The following is a 14638-nucleotide window of genomic DNA, read 5'->3' as shown; positions in this document are numbered from 1 at the left end:
CCAGGCTGCGCCAAAGCTCCTGGAACACGGGCAGGTCTCGGCCGACGAGCACCTCTACGGGGAGTCCTTCCACGACTCCTGCAGTGCCGATGTATCTACCCCTCGTCGTGTAGATCTCTAGGGCGGTGGTGGGGTATTCGCGGGTCTCCCCATGGATGCACGTGACCGCTCGGGTGCCTGTTAGGAGCGGGTACTGAGCATACGTGGGTCTCACCAATGTAATGGCGCTCCCGGAGTCCACCATCGCTGAGGCGTCGCGGCCGTTGACTTTGACAGGGGTGAGGGGCATGTGGTCCTCGTGAGTGGCCCAGCATCCTGTAATCAAGCCGCATGGGCGACTCCCCTCACTGGCCGTGGGCATGGGCGCGTCCTGGCGGTGAGGGCATTCCCAGGCGATGTGCCCGATCTCGCCGCAGTGGTAGCACCTCCTCTCTTCCTGTCCAAACGCCGGCCGACGTCGGGGAAAGCCTGGGGGGAAGGAGGGAGACACATATTTATTTTCCTCCGTTTTAATTTTTTCTTTGCGGGTGTGCCCCTCTAATGTCTGGTTTCTTCCCCCACGCACTAAAGCTTGTGCAGCTTGGTAACCCTCCATTATTTCCACCAGGTCCTCGATGTTTCGGGGGTTTCTCTGGCCTGCCAATTTTTTTGCCTCATACGGGAGTGATCTGATGTATTTGTCCATGACCACGCGATCGGTGGGCGACACCTCGGTTGGCTCTGCGTGTAGCCAGGCCGTCGTAATCCTTTTGATCTCATGCATCTGGGCTCGCGGAGAAAGTGAGGCGTCATATGACCAGTCATGAAATCGTTGGGCCTTTAAGAACAGCGTGACCCCGCATCGCTGTAACGCTTCCGCTTTCAAAACCCGGAAGTCAACTTTTGTAGTCCCCTCCTCCTCCTCTGATAGGGTGTGGTCGCTCCCTCGTCTCTCCTCCTCAGGTGTTGCTTGTTGGGCTGATGGTGGTTTGGCGCTCTTTTCCCTTCCCTGACATGGGGGCTCCGCCTCCATGTCAGGCAATATCGTCCCTCTATCACTACCCCTCTGGGGTTGCCCCTCCGGCTGCCACACCAGGTATTAAGTTATTTTCAACAAAGATTAATGTGCGAGATAAAAGCAAACCAGAGGAGTTTACATTTTTAGCAAATTGTACTGTAACTTACCTTGGTGTACTGGTGTATTGTGGTACGTGTATTGTGCGATGTGTATTTCATTGTATTGAAATATCTGGAGTGTATCAGGGTTTTATGAAATGGAAAGCTGTATATTTTAATTACACTGTACAAGTAAACGCCCAATTAGATACAACAGTTGAAAATGTGTCATAGCTATAAACTCTCAGTTTCACGCCCTGTATATTGTTAAATTGCATCATCCCTGTCAAAAAAATTAATTCAAATTCAATTTAAAAGCCATGACACTGATCAGTCTTACAAATCGGCTCTCATGTCTGCCTCTCTTGAATGGATAAAGATCTGTACGTGTTTCTATCCTTTAACACTCTCCACTTCCGTGTGTTGGTTTTTCTTAAGACTGCTTTATTGATGACTCACTTGTGGAAAATATTCTTCCAAAAACTAAATGATGTTGAGCTTGTGTGTCTTGTATGTGTGAGTAAGTATGCGTAACTGTTATTTTTAAATGTTGAAATGTGTGAGGATTGCTTACTTTGTGGAATTTTACTCACATTTACGGGGAAAAAAAGAAAAATCATCATTACTGCTGTGGTCTGTAACATCTTTGAAGACGGGAGTGTGAGGTAAAGCCAAGTGGGTGGCATGGAAAAGGAGGAGTCAAAAGAGGGAAACATCCTTCCTCTCCTCACTGCTCCACTGACCCTTGGCCACATCTTTTTCTGGCTCTGTTTGTGTTGGCTGTGGCCCATCCTTCATGCGGGATCCTGCTGCTGATGTCACATTCCCGAACATTAAGGAGTGCATCACACACTTGTGCACGTCACACACCAGCCCTACAGGAAATGTGTGTTTCCTTTTCACGATTCGCCCTCTGGTTCCCATTAAAAGCACAAAGGAGAATGCCGGCCACCCTTGTGCTGCCAGACTGAAATCATTTTCTGCCCGCAGTGACACAACGAATACAAAGTTAAGTTGTCAGTCCTGGGCCTTTTTTTAAGAAAAAAACATTTTTGGAGTTTGAAAAATAGTTCACAGCCTTTCTCACACTTTGTCTCTCTATTAGAATGGTTTGCTAAGCCCCCTTGTTGCTACACCATCCATCACAGCACATGTGCAGTTTACAATGACAACGGTGGCAGGCTCGACCCCTCAAACTTGACAGAAATATCTGACACACGGGTTCTTTTTTCACCCCAAAAAGCAGGATTCACGGTTCTAGCCGACAGCATTTTGTGGGATGGAATGACTACCGTCGCCTGCCGACAATGTTCCCTCTAATTTTTCATGTGTCTGGGCATACACACAAGCTCCCTGAGCACACTGAGGACCACTGTGAGCAACATCAGATGTGCACGCTGTGGCCACACACCAGTATCACACCTGTTCAAAACCTTGGATCATAGCAAGTTACATGGCTTATTAAAAGAATCAAATTACAGCAGCAATTTTCACTAGTTTACTTTTAATATAAGTGATTTGACAAACTTTAAAGGAAAAAGACAAAAATCTTGTTGTTCATGAGATGTGTAGTATGTTTTATGTGAGAGTCCTGCTTGGCCATGGGAAGAGTCTTGCTTTGGCCTGTGTGAGGTCCTGTTGTGGCCTGTGTGAGGGTCCTGTTCTGGAAGAAATGATACATATACACCTTTCAGACATAACATTTTGTTCACATTAAAACATTCACATTTTGCACAATGACGTGTGCTGTAGCTTGTGTGATACAGTGTAAATTCCTGTAACTCTGTCTGTAAAATATGTAATTACTCAGTTTTTTATTATCATTTCTACTCCCCATAAATTATCTAGTAGTAACATAATTTAATGATTAATATCCAGTGGTGTATAAAGTACTCAAAAGCTATACTTGAGTAAAAGTAAAGATACCTTACTGGAAAACTACTCAAGTAAAAGTAAAAAGTCACCTCTTAGAATACTACTTGAGTAAAAGTCTTAAAGTATCTGATATTTATTGTACTTAAGTACAAAAGTACTTAAGTATCAAAAGTAATTTTCTGATATTAAATGTACATCATAACCTGAACATTAAATGAACATCATAACCTGTTCATTGAAAGTAAAAGTACAAGTAAATGCTGTTAATAAAAAAGCAAAGGGTTAGAATTGTGAGAATTATGAAGTTTATTCTTTTAAGTGCTGTGGCATCATGACCAAGGACATGGAGCTGTGTTGAACATAATTGGGTTGGCTGTGATCCATCCAGGAGCAACAATGTTAAACATAATATATTGTACATAAGTATACTTTTGCATCTACTATGAACTTATCATCATAATTCTCCGTAAAGCAATATGACACTATGAAGGAGTTGTAACAGTGCGTTTATAAGTCTGCTCATTAGACTAGAGGATATAGAGGACAAATGCATAATATTATGTTCAGCAAAACATATCCACTTGATGCATCAGGTCAGTGGTTTGAGAAAGGACGCCTGCCTTGTAAACTCCTATGGGCCTGATTTGAATACAAAGGTTTTGCTCAAGCTGAATCTGCAATTGGGCGACTGCTACCATCATAACTCCATCTGATCATCCACAACATGACTCAAATATCAAAACATGATCAATACTAAAGTAACAACACAGTCATTACTTGAAACTGAAACATGTCCTGTTCATCTTCAAAAGAAGTTGGTTTTCAAAATTGCGAGAATTCCGTCTCGCTCATCATGAGCTGAAGACGAGTCCTGCGATGCTAAATATCCTTTCACAGGCCGCTGAGGCAGGTAGAGGTGTGTTCAGCGTCACAGACAGCTTGCACACAGCTGCGAAGAATTCCCCGAATGCTGCGCTCTCGCGGCTCCTGTCAATCCGTGTATATAGCTACAGCTAACGTTAGCCAACTAGTGCTGCACAACTGTCAACACTTCCTCAGCTCACTAACTCGCTAGCGATCCACTGGTGTTGGTCTTCGTCACCACCGTCGTTTGTTGCGGGAGTAGCAGGTGCTTCCATTTCTGCTTCCATCATGAAATCAGTCATCGTAGAGTGGAATTATACTCAGGTAGTCGCCCGCTAGCTTATAGCATGTAGCATCCTGGGAATCACTGGGAATCAAACACCGCGGCTTTGAGAGCACTTGTTTGCAATTGTGCATTAACGTGACTGACCAATGATTTAACTTGCTGCTAGGACCACTGATTCAACAAACCTGCTTGCTTGCAGTCTGTGTTCCACCACAGTCCCGACGCTGCTCTCATGATTCATTTTGTTTCTAAAGATAGATTTGATTTTGTAGCGAGTAACGAAGGTTTCAGGGGAAATGTATCGGAGTAAAAGTATCAGTTTTCTTTGCAAAATGTAGTGAAGTAAAAGTAAAAGTAAACATAAATATAAGTAGTAAAGTAAAGTACAGATACCCAAAAAAACTACTTAAGTACAGTAACGAAGTATTTCTACTTCGTTACTATACACCACTGTTAATATCCATAAGTAAAAAATCTTAATAAATGTCACTAGAATATGCACAAATCTGACTTAAATTTTACCTTATTTTTCACGTCTGTCCTTCTCACTTCTCCAATGGTTGTACACTTTGTCCAGGTTGATGGCTTCGTCTGCTTCTTGCTTTGACTTTATGTCGCTGCCCGTTCGTTTCGCCATGATAAGGGGTTAGCATTTGCGTCTCGTAACTCCGCCGCACTGTTGATAGCTAGCTAACCTGCACGGCGCGAATGGGCAGGGCAATAGTGTCAATGCTATGATTGGCTGCGTAGCGTAAGTGAACCGAATCGTATCATTGGCTGGACACCTGTCACTCACTGAGTTACGTTGCAAAATAGTACAGAAAACAAAATTATTATTATTATTATTATTGGTTTAATTGATTAGATAAGATTAGGACTAATATTAGATATTAATTAATACGTTTATGTTGAATTTTATTTTATGCGCTGCATAGATTTTCTTGTGCGCTGAGAATGTGCGAGCAGTGCGCGATTGCTCAAGCGCGCAGCTTAGAGGGAACATTGCCTGCCGATTTGACTAACTGTACTAAGCTAGCATGAGCTAATGCCATGCTCCTCTGTGACTTGGCAGAACACTCTGTCTCAGGCTGGCTTTAGATGTTTGCTGCTCATTCAACATAAAACAAGAACCTGAAAAAGTTTCTTAAATATACACATGATGGCTGCAAACATGATACGATGCTTCAAGACAGAGGCTACAAGATCACTATTGGTTGTCTGCCTATTCAGGAAGTCTCGTTCTAAAGAGCATACAGGGAAATTACACATCCATTTCATTGTCATTTTGATCACCCAAAGACTTCCAAGTCATATTCCAAGATATTCTATATACAGATGGAGGCCTTTGAAATCCATTAAAACACGTATCCGGTATCTCATGTCTCCTTAACATATTCCTCCTGTTTTTTTTGTCTTTCTTCTTACTCTTTGGTGTTTCAGCTGGGCTCGTTATTCATCCTCGCTAATGATTTGCCACAATACATCCTGCTGCGGCAACAGAACATGAAACAGCACTAAAAACCAAAGTCAATGCATCAGGAAGTCAAACATCTGGAGGGAGACTGATGAGGGGGACAGGGAGAGGAAGAGTTCTGCCAGACATCTTACTGATGTGGGACAATTTTACCTAATTAGTAACTTCTGTTTTCTCAAGAGCTTTCTCTCCCCGCCAAGTCCCCTTCAGCGTATGTGTGTGTGTGTGTGTGTGTGTGTGTGTGTGAGTGTGTGTGTGAGTGTGTGTGAGGCCATTGTAATGCTCTTTCCTCATATGGAGTCCAGCCAAGACCACCAGCCAAGGCCTAGTGTGAGTGTGCGCGGGTTGGCTTTTTCGCTTTTGAAGGGTTTCTTAGGCTAACCCTGGTTTCCACTCAGGAACAAGCGTTCCTGAGTCATGCGGATCAGTTTCATCGGACCCTTTCCCTTCCCACGACTCTGCGTTCGGACCTGCTACATCCTAACGCATTGTTCAGATCTGCACATTCATTTCCCACATAGATTTGTTAAGTTTATGGCTTTCCCATCCACATCCTTAACCCAAATGATGTCTCCCTCAGGAGGAATGATCTGTTCACACACAAATAATCCCAGTTCTTTCACAGCATCTCAGGTGTCCCCCACAACCTGTTTCCTTCTGCTTTCCCCATTTTAGATTGTGTGTGTTTTTTTGAATCCTTCTATTCTTTCTTTTCAGAAACTTTTGTTTCATGTTTTTAACCAGAATAATTCCTAAAGTATCCTCAGCCCCTTACGTTTTCTTAAAGGTACCGTGTGAATGTTTTGACTAGTATAGATCAGGGATTTCTATACATTTTATGAAGAAAAAACGTTCAACATACGCCTCAAGATACACGATACATGCTGATAGATGTGATACCCATGCTGATCCATGTGTTTTTATATGAATGTGTTCGTCATTATAAATACAGCAGATCTTTTCCTTTCTTAGACATACTCATTTTCACATGTGCTGACTTGGTCCTCAGTCAGTCGTACTTTTACTCTATTACTCTATTTGAGTTCAAGTTTAAGGTTCTTGAGTATTTCCATTTGATGCTGCTTTATATTTCTATGCCTCGACATCCCAGAGACATAATTTGAGTTTTTACATCACTACATTTGTCTGACAAGTTCATTTTCAGATTACAGTTCTTCATGCCCTTCCTGTCCAGTGAAAACCACGTATCTCCAGATGAGTTGACTTTGAATGTTTCTGATAAACGATTAAGTGTTCCTTTATGGGTTGAGAAAATGATCCTATCTTCTTCAGATAAAGAAAAAATATTTGAAGGCACCCTTGGATCAGCTGGAAAATGCATTGTTACAAAGACAGTCAAACATATGCTGATTTTATAGAATATGATGCATTATGTAGATTAAATTACCCAACAGTATGTAAAGGTGTCAAAATGAGCAAACATCTGCAGCAGTAAAATGCAACATAGACATTAATGCACCGTAATGTTATTCCAATAACATCATATACTGACAGCGATCATGCACTACTTTTACTTGTCATACTACTAAGTAAGGCTTTGAATGATGGGCTTTTTCTTGTAGTGGTGTATGTTCACAAGGTTTTACGAGAGGATCTGAGTCTTTGCTGGAAATTGTGTTGGCCAAACTAGTCACCACTTCATTTTTCACAGATTTTATATTACAGGTCTGAATTATGTTAAAGACACTTTGAAATCAATTAAAAGCAAAATGATTCACAGCAAACATCGAGCAGTTGTTTGGATAAAACTAAACTCAAACACATATTTAAAACGTCACTGAAACACTCAGATTTCCATCAATACTAAATACCTTTTAGTGCAGTTATGAGCTCACAGTAACACCGGAACACGGCACCAAACAGTCGCGGAGTAACAGATGGTAAACAGTAAGCCGACATCAGTGTAGCTCTTCACTTCTTTGATATCTGATACGAGTGAGCAGCTTATGACAACATCACTCCTCAGATGGCTTTCAGCCCGCCGAGCTCTGAGCCAAGTCTAAACCGTGACTGTCCTTCACTTGTCTCTCTGTGTGTGTGTGTGTGTGTGTGTGTGTGCATGCTGGAGATACACACTTAAACACACAATAAACTCATGCAAACATGTGGAAACAGAGATAAAAACTATTTATAGAGTTGAAAAGTCACAGGAGGGGGGCTACAGTGGGTGTGTTGTACTTCGTGGAAAGATCAACTATGATTATCTTACATCATGTGGCACACACACACACACACACACACACACACACACACACAAACAACACACACACCTTCCTGTTTGTCAGGTGCAGAGGAAACCAGATACAGTGCCCACGCAAAAACAAATGTGTGAGACAGAGCTAAATAAAAACACTTCATGGTGATTTTTTCCATCAGTTATGAACATCAAAGATGAAATCAGCTGCAGGTGGAGGATTTCAGTTTATTTCTGTTGGAATATCAGTGTCACACGGGCGTGGCGCTAACACCAGTTTTACCTCCGATACTCTGTGTGAACAAATCTTGTGAATTCACATTGAGCAGGGAATTTGGCTACATATTGAAATATGTAAAAAAATCTAATGAAATAAAGTATGTCAATGTATTCTCATCTAAAATTCTCCATCCTGTATTCAGTGAGGTGAGTCAGGGGTGCATCTGACTTTCTGGTGACAGTTTTTCACTTGCTGCTGAACCACATGAAACGTAACTTTGCAAGATGTAAATACCGTATGTTGGTTATATATGTAGATGCCTGCTGGGAATAGAGCTGTTAGAGGGTTTTTCTAAAACACAACTCTTTTTAATTTTACACAATTTATCGGCAAGCTCAAGGATGTGACGACTCGAGACTTAACTTCTGAACAGATACTCACTACACCGTGTGCCACTGGTTTACTTCTCTTTCTCAGCTTCCCATGAGACGGCACTTTTCATCTTCTTGGAACCAGCATGTCCACACCCTTGAATAATATGGAGACACCTTGTGTGAGAGACTGTTAATCCACTCAAGTCTTTGCTCGGAAGAGACTCTGCTTACAAGACAGAAACTCACAGAGCCTGTAAACAGATGGCCAGAAGACGATGATGCAGAGGATGCACTGAGCCTCCAGGTTAAGTTTAAAGGGGATTTATAAAGGGTTTTCATAGAGCCTGCACGTTACACTGATGATTAAACATATCTGTAAAGGCAATTTAAATTGATCATCGGGTTTGAGCTCTTCATATCTCAAAAAGACAGCTTGTAGATATCTGACTTCATCCCAATAATAACTGCTGCAGCAATTTTGTCTGCATTAACCTGATTTCCTACAGATATAATCATCATCATGAGCCTCAAGGTCTGACAATAGAAATATTGAGGTCATCCAGAAGCTGTAATCACACTTTCTTTTTTGTCCCAGATCAAAATGTAATGAGTTCATCAGTTAATGACACATATGACCTCGGAAAAGGAGGAAATAAATGCTGCGTCTGTAACAGACTGATATTAGTTTGGCTTTGTTGAGTTTCATTCGACAAAGGAAGCCCAGCTCCATTTTGCTTTTAGCTCCTTTTTCCTCCATCAGAAGTTGTCATAGAGATGGAGCTGTCGCCATGTGAGTTCAGCTGCTGTTGCATTTTAACCAACGTTCTGGATTCATTGTCCAAGTTGGTTAACAAGCATGAAAGTCTTTTTTCGTCATCTTGGAAATAGTAGTTTGACAAAATGATCCCAGCTCAAGGTCCGCTCATTATGAAGTCAAACAACTCTCATACTGTTTTCGTTTGGTTTCATTTAGCTTTGCTCAGTATGGAAAGTCCCATGTGATTCCTGGGTGAAAATCTCTACATGTGACGATCATGTGCTACAATCACATGGGAAACATACAGGGCATGCATTAGCTGGAAAAATGTGGTTCATGAACACTTTCATTTGGTAATATGACAAACACACTCACACACATTGGAATTTTGTGCCAAATAAAATTCTCAATATCCATGTCTGTATGGGCGTAATTACTCATTTGATCCTCACAAGATCATAAAGTCAGGTTTATAGGCCCGATCTGTGTCAACTAAATGATTCTTCTTTTCACTGAGAAGCGTTTTTGTAAGCAAGACAAGCCTTTTTTTTCTTTTCTTTTCACCATACGATCTCTGAAGGCCACTTTCTGTGTTTGACAATCAAGACACTGAAAAGCCTCCTACTACAAGTATGTTTGAGCTACAACTCCGTCTGTTGTAGAATAATAATAATAAGAGCTTGTTGTGGGACGGGGCACCCTGCGCCCTCTCACACGTCTCAATGGGACACTTTGTGCTGTGTCCATTTCTATGTGGGGGTTGTCTGAAAACACCCCCAGGAGGTTTTATTAGCTCCGAGCTCAAATTCAGGACTTGGTAGCAGAATACAACTGGCAAGAGAGAAAAAGATCTCAAAGTTTATAAATGAATACTGCTAATTAAAAAGCATGCAGCGATTAACAAGAAGATCACAGATACGATGTAAGATGATTTACCGAGACACAAACAGGATTAATTCCATTTGACTTTTTTTGGTTTCTCTTCCCCTCTCTCTTGTCTTTCACCGCTTCTCTTTCTGCTCTCCACAAACCCAAACAAACATTGGCTCTCGAGAGAGATTCCAGACCAGACCAGACCAGACTGATAAGAGGGGAATTCCCACGCTGTGGATCATTTTACTGACACACACATATATGTTCGCACAGATACACACACACACACAGAGACAAGTTCCACCATGACACAAAGTTCAGCTCAGATGAAAAGCACATGTTAATACTTTAAGTTCAGCACAAAGATTTATTTCTTCATCAGCTTTGATTTTTGGAAACTTGAAGGGGAAATGTTTGATTTACAACACGGGAAGTACCTGCAATGTGATTCTCCGACGTATACAGGTAGAGAAAAGAAAGAAGAGAACTTCTGCTCATAAAATCCCCATTTTTCTATGAATTTACATAGAAAAATAAACAGGGCACGGACCCTCTTTAAAGATAAACCAACTATTAATAAGGTTCAGCAATTGTTGTCATTATAGACTTTTTTTCTCCCTATTAAAGTTCTTTTGAGGGGGAGTTTTTTACTGATGCAAGGGTCCTGGGAAAGAGGATGTCGTATGCGTACAGATTGTAAAGCCCTCTGAGGCAAATGTGTGATTTGTGATTTTGGGCTGTACAAAATAGAGTGAATAGAATTGGACTGAATCGATAGTTATCGGATCTGATCACACCGAGACCCGTTGCTAAACGAGTGACCAGCAAAAGCATCGTTTTTCCTATGGTGTGCCGACCATGGGCTCCTCTCTTGCTCATGTTGAGTTTTTCTTGCTGTTTTTAGACCTTCCTGTTTTGATGGGAGATGTTGCTGTCTAGCTAGCTGGCTATAGCTGTTGGACTGTGAGGTAGGAAGCACATTTTAAAACCGCGTGACAGAATTTTGTAAAGCCAAAAATAACATTCGGTGGCTATCGGGACAAACGACTGCTTTACCATCGACGAATAAAACCCAGAAGCAAGCAGACAACAATGCACATAAAGGGATCATTTATAAAAGAAAATGTTGAGGAGGAATGAGGGGAAACACACAACCTGACTGGCTGGCTGGAAGCAAACTCAACGAGCTGTGATAATGGGATTATTGTGCTTCATTTCAAGCTGTTCCATGCCGACAGCAAGAGTAGTTGTATGACTGCTTACTAGTCGTGAGCCCTTGAGCTGAAACCATGTTATTTTTTGGTCGACTGCCCATTTTGGACCCAATTCCAAGTTTATATGTAAGTCGCTTTGGATAAAAGCGTCTGCTAAATGACTGTAATGTAATAATGTAATATGAGGATGCAGGATGAACAGGATGAACAGGATGAACAGGATGAACAGGATGCTGTAGATTGTAGCAGCTAACATGCTAAATCGGCTCACATCATTTTTTTTCCTGAGGGTGAACGTAATTAACATATCATTTATAGTTTACCTAAGATATGTTGCTTTTTCTTTGACTACACGAGTTACATACAGAAGATGTGACTTGTGTGGCGGGTCTTTAGTTGTTGAAAGACACATTTGACAGAATTGAAAATTTGTTCAATTAGTCAAGTATTGAACCTAATTTCAATAAGAGTAGAGTTATAAGTGATTCATGGTTCATGATTCAAGACTCTTGTCAGGCACTATAGAAGAGTCATAAGCTCAGGGAGGTGACTTATTCATTTCTAACCTTAGCCACCATAAGCTCTCGGTTATGCCAGGCCAAGTAGGACTGTAGCATCTGTGAGTTTGCATTTCATATCTTATGAATTAAAGTCTTCCTAACGCTTCTCGTGGGTGTTGTTGTTTAAAGAGGCAGAGTTTGCACTGAATGAGCCTGGTTGAAGCAAGACCCAATTGAGAGGACAACAAAAATGCTCTTTACTAGGATCAATACTGACCATAACATGAGCGAGTAGCATAGTCGTAGCAATGGGCTAGGTGTACAACACAAAAAACCTCACCTGCATCTTTTTGAACGTTAAATCCTTAAAATGCAAAAGAAAATTCCCACAGCGGAAGGCCTTTACACGTTTTAGTTTCTGTAACATATTTGACTTCATTTTTTAACAACACCAACTCCATTGGAACAGGGAAATTCTGCAAGGAGGAACTAGATAAGTGACTCAGTCATTTAATAATATGGTTACCAGTTGTCACATAAAACAAGTGAGTGTGGAGGAGGGAAAACAATGGTTCTTTTAGTCAGCAAAACACCCAGCTACCCAGCTCTGGATCTCCCCACCGCAGCCTCCGCTGCTTTTCATAACGGCCTTTGATGTGTTTCAATAAACTGCGGGGCTGTCCCACGGGTGCCACCTTCATCAGAACAACCCACTGTCTGTGTGTATTCATAATCAATCTTTCAATAAAGGAGATCCTAGAAGACCGCACTTTACACCAGAGCTGTGTGTACGTGTTTGTGGAGGTTTTGGCGAGTGGGTGAAACGGAAGAGAGAAGTCGAGAACTTTATCTTGAAAGACCTAAAGGTTTCTCTGCGTGACGTTGCAGGGTTCACCTCTTTTCCTGTAATCCTTTCGAGCTTTACCAGCATGCATTTCCATGTTAAAACAAAGCACAACAAGATCATGGTAGGAAATAGCATTTAAAGGACAATTACCACCACCAGACGAAACCCATGCGCAAAGGCAATCGAAACAGCTCATGACGGATCTCTAATCTGAACATCCGACTGAAATACAGCCGACTGTATAAAGCTTTTGGCAGGAGTGTATTTTATGATATCTGACACATCAGGCTGGTATTTTATGCAATAAATGTTTGATAATGTTGTTGCTCGTGAAACTTTATGGTCGCTTCTCCGACATATTCTGACATGGGTTCATATCATATCTCTTGTTCCTTGTTAGGTGTTAGATTGAGCCATCTTTGATTCAGCCTTTAATATCTGTGTCTTGGGGTTTTTATCTTATTTGTCGTTTCCCCCTCTCTTCACTTGTTATAGTGACCTTTTTCAGTTTACAGCGATTCCAGGGAACGTAAAGAGGGAAGTGAAAGCACAGTGAGTGGGTAAGAAAATACTTTTGTTGGTCACATGGTAAAACTATGAAAAGTCTAAGGGAAGTCTGAACGACACCAGACCAGAATTAGCTCAGCTCAAAATCTGCAAACACTGACATCACACTATTCTCAATAAACACCACCACAAACATTCCACAGAAGCTTTCATTTGTTATACTTTTGGGAAGAAGAAGAACCTCATTTGAACTTGTTCACAAAGAAAGTTCCTGTGAACTGACCCTAACCATGAGTTCATATTATATTAGCTGTATATATTTACTGGAGTTAGCGCTCCCTTAACAACGCATTTTCATACAATGGTTCCTGAGATATCTTACGAAAAGATAACCTTCATTTTTCATGTGTTTTCATACGAATGTACAACAACACGTGTCAATTTCCACTCGCTTCACATGAAACAACTGAGCTAGGTTTAGGCAACAAAACTACCTAGCTAGGGTTAAGAAGAGATCGTGGTTTGGGTTGAAATACCTACGGAAGCGGCGTTAAGTAAGTACGGAATTTATGTGACAAACTAATCAACATTGTGACTTTTGGTTCCATGCGGGACACAGACAGCGGTCTCCTGGACGTCTGGTGTATCACTTACATTCATATTCCAGAGCATCACGTTGTTTGGACGATATGTGTGCTATATTTGCTCTCTGTAAAAGTGTTATAAATTAACCCTGGAGCTGTAGGGTTGGATGGGTTCAGGGAGTCTGTATCAGTCTGTGTCACGCTGTAAAAGGTTCTCTTGCACTTTTCCCTGTAAGCAGTCAGCACTCCCACTCTGAGAGGCTGCAGAAATTCCAAGGCAATCTTTGCTGGGACGAAACTGAAAGACTGTGTTCTGATCTGTTGTGAATTTATTTTTTGTTAAATTATGAATATTCATATCTTTCTGGAATATTCATATACGGCTATTGTGTGTGTGTGTGTGTGTGTGTGTGTGTCTGCTTTCATGACATTAATAAATCTAGCAGCGGTATAAAGTGACTAGTGGAATTTATTGCTCCATATAGGGTCAGCTCAACCTGTCTTTATCACATGTGACACGTGTATAAATCACAGGTCTGTACTGACATAGTATGATTACACACACACACGCACACACACACGCACACACACACACACACACACACACACACACACACACACACACACACACACACACACACAGGCTGTCTGAATTTACAGCAGCTGAGCCTGAGAACGAGACAACAGACAGATACAGCCATATTGCTCATGTCAGTGCACAAGCTTTGCGTGCACGCACTTACACATGCAAATACTAACTGAGTTGTTATCATATAGTACCACATTGATCCTTACGCACATACACTATACCTGTACCTGTATCTACCAGCAGCTTAATATTCAGGCCTGGCTTCCATTCTGCAGCACACCGTGTCACCGTTTTATCTTGTAACTTTTTTCCGTTTGCTGACGCTGACGTTGCTCACACAGTTACAAAAATAAAAGCAATAATG

Source organism: Melanostigma gelatinosum (assembly GCF_949748355.1).
Source record: "Melanostigma gelatinosum genome assembly, chromosome: 15".
NCBI lineage: Eukaryota > Metazoa > Chordata > Actinopteri > Perciformes > Zoarcidae > Melanostigma > Melanostigma gelatinosum.
This window is presented reverse-complemented; position numbering follows the sequence as displayed.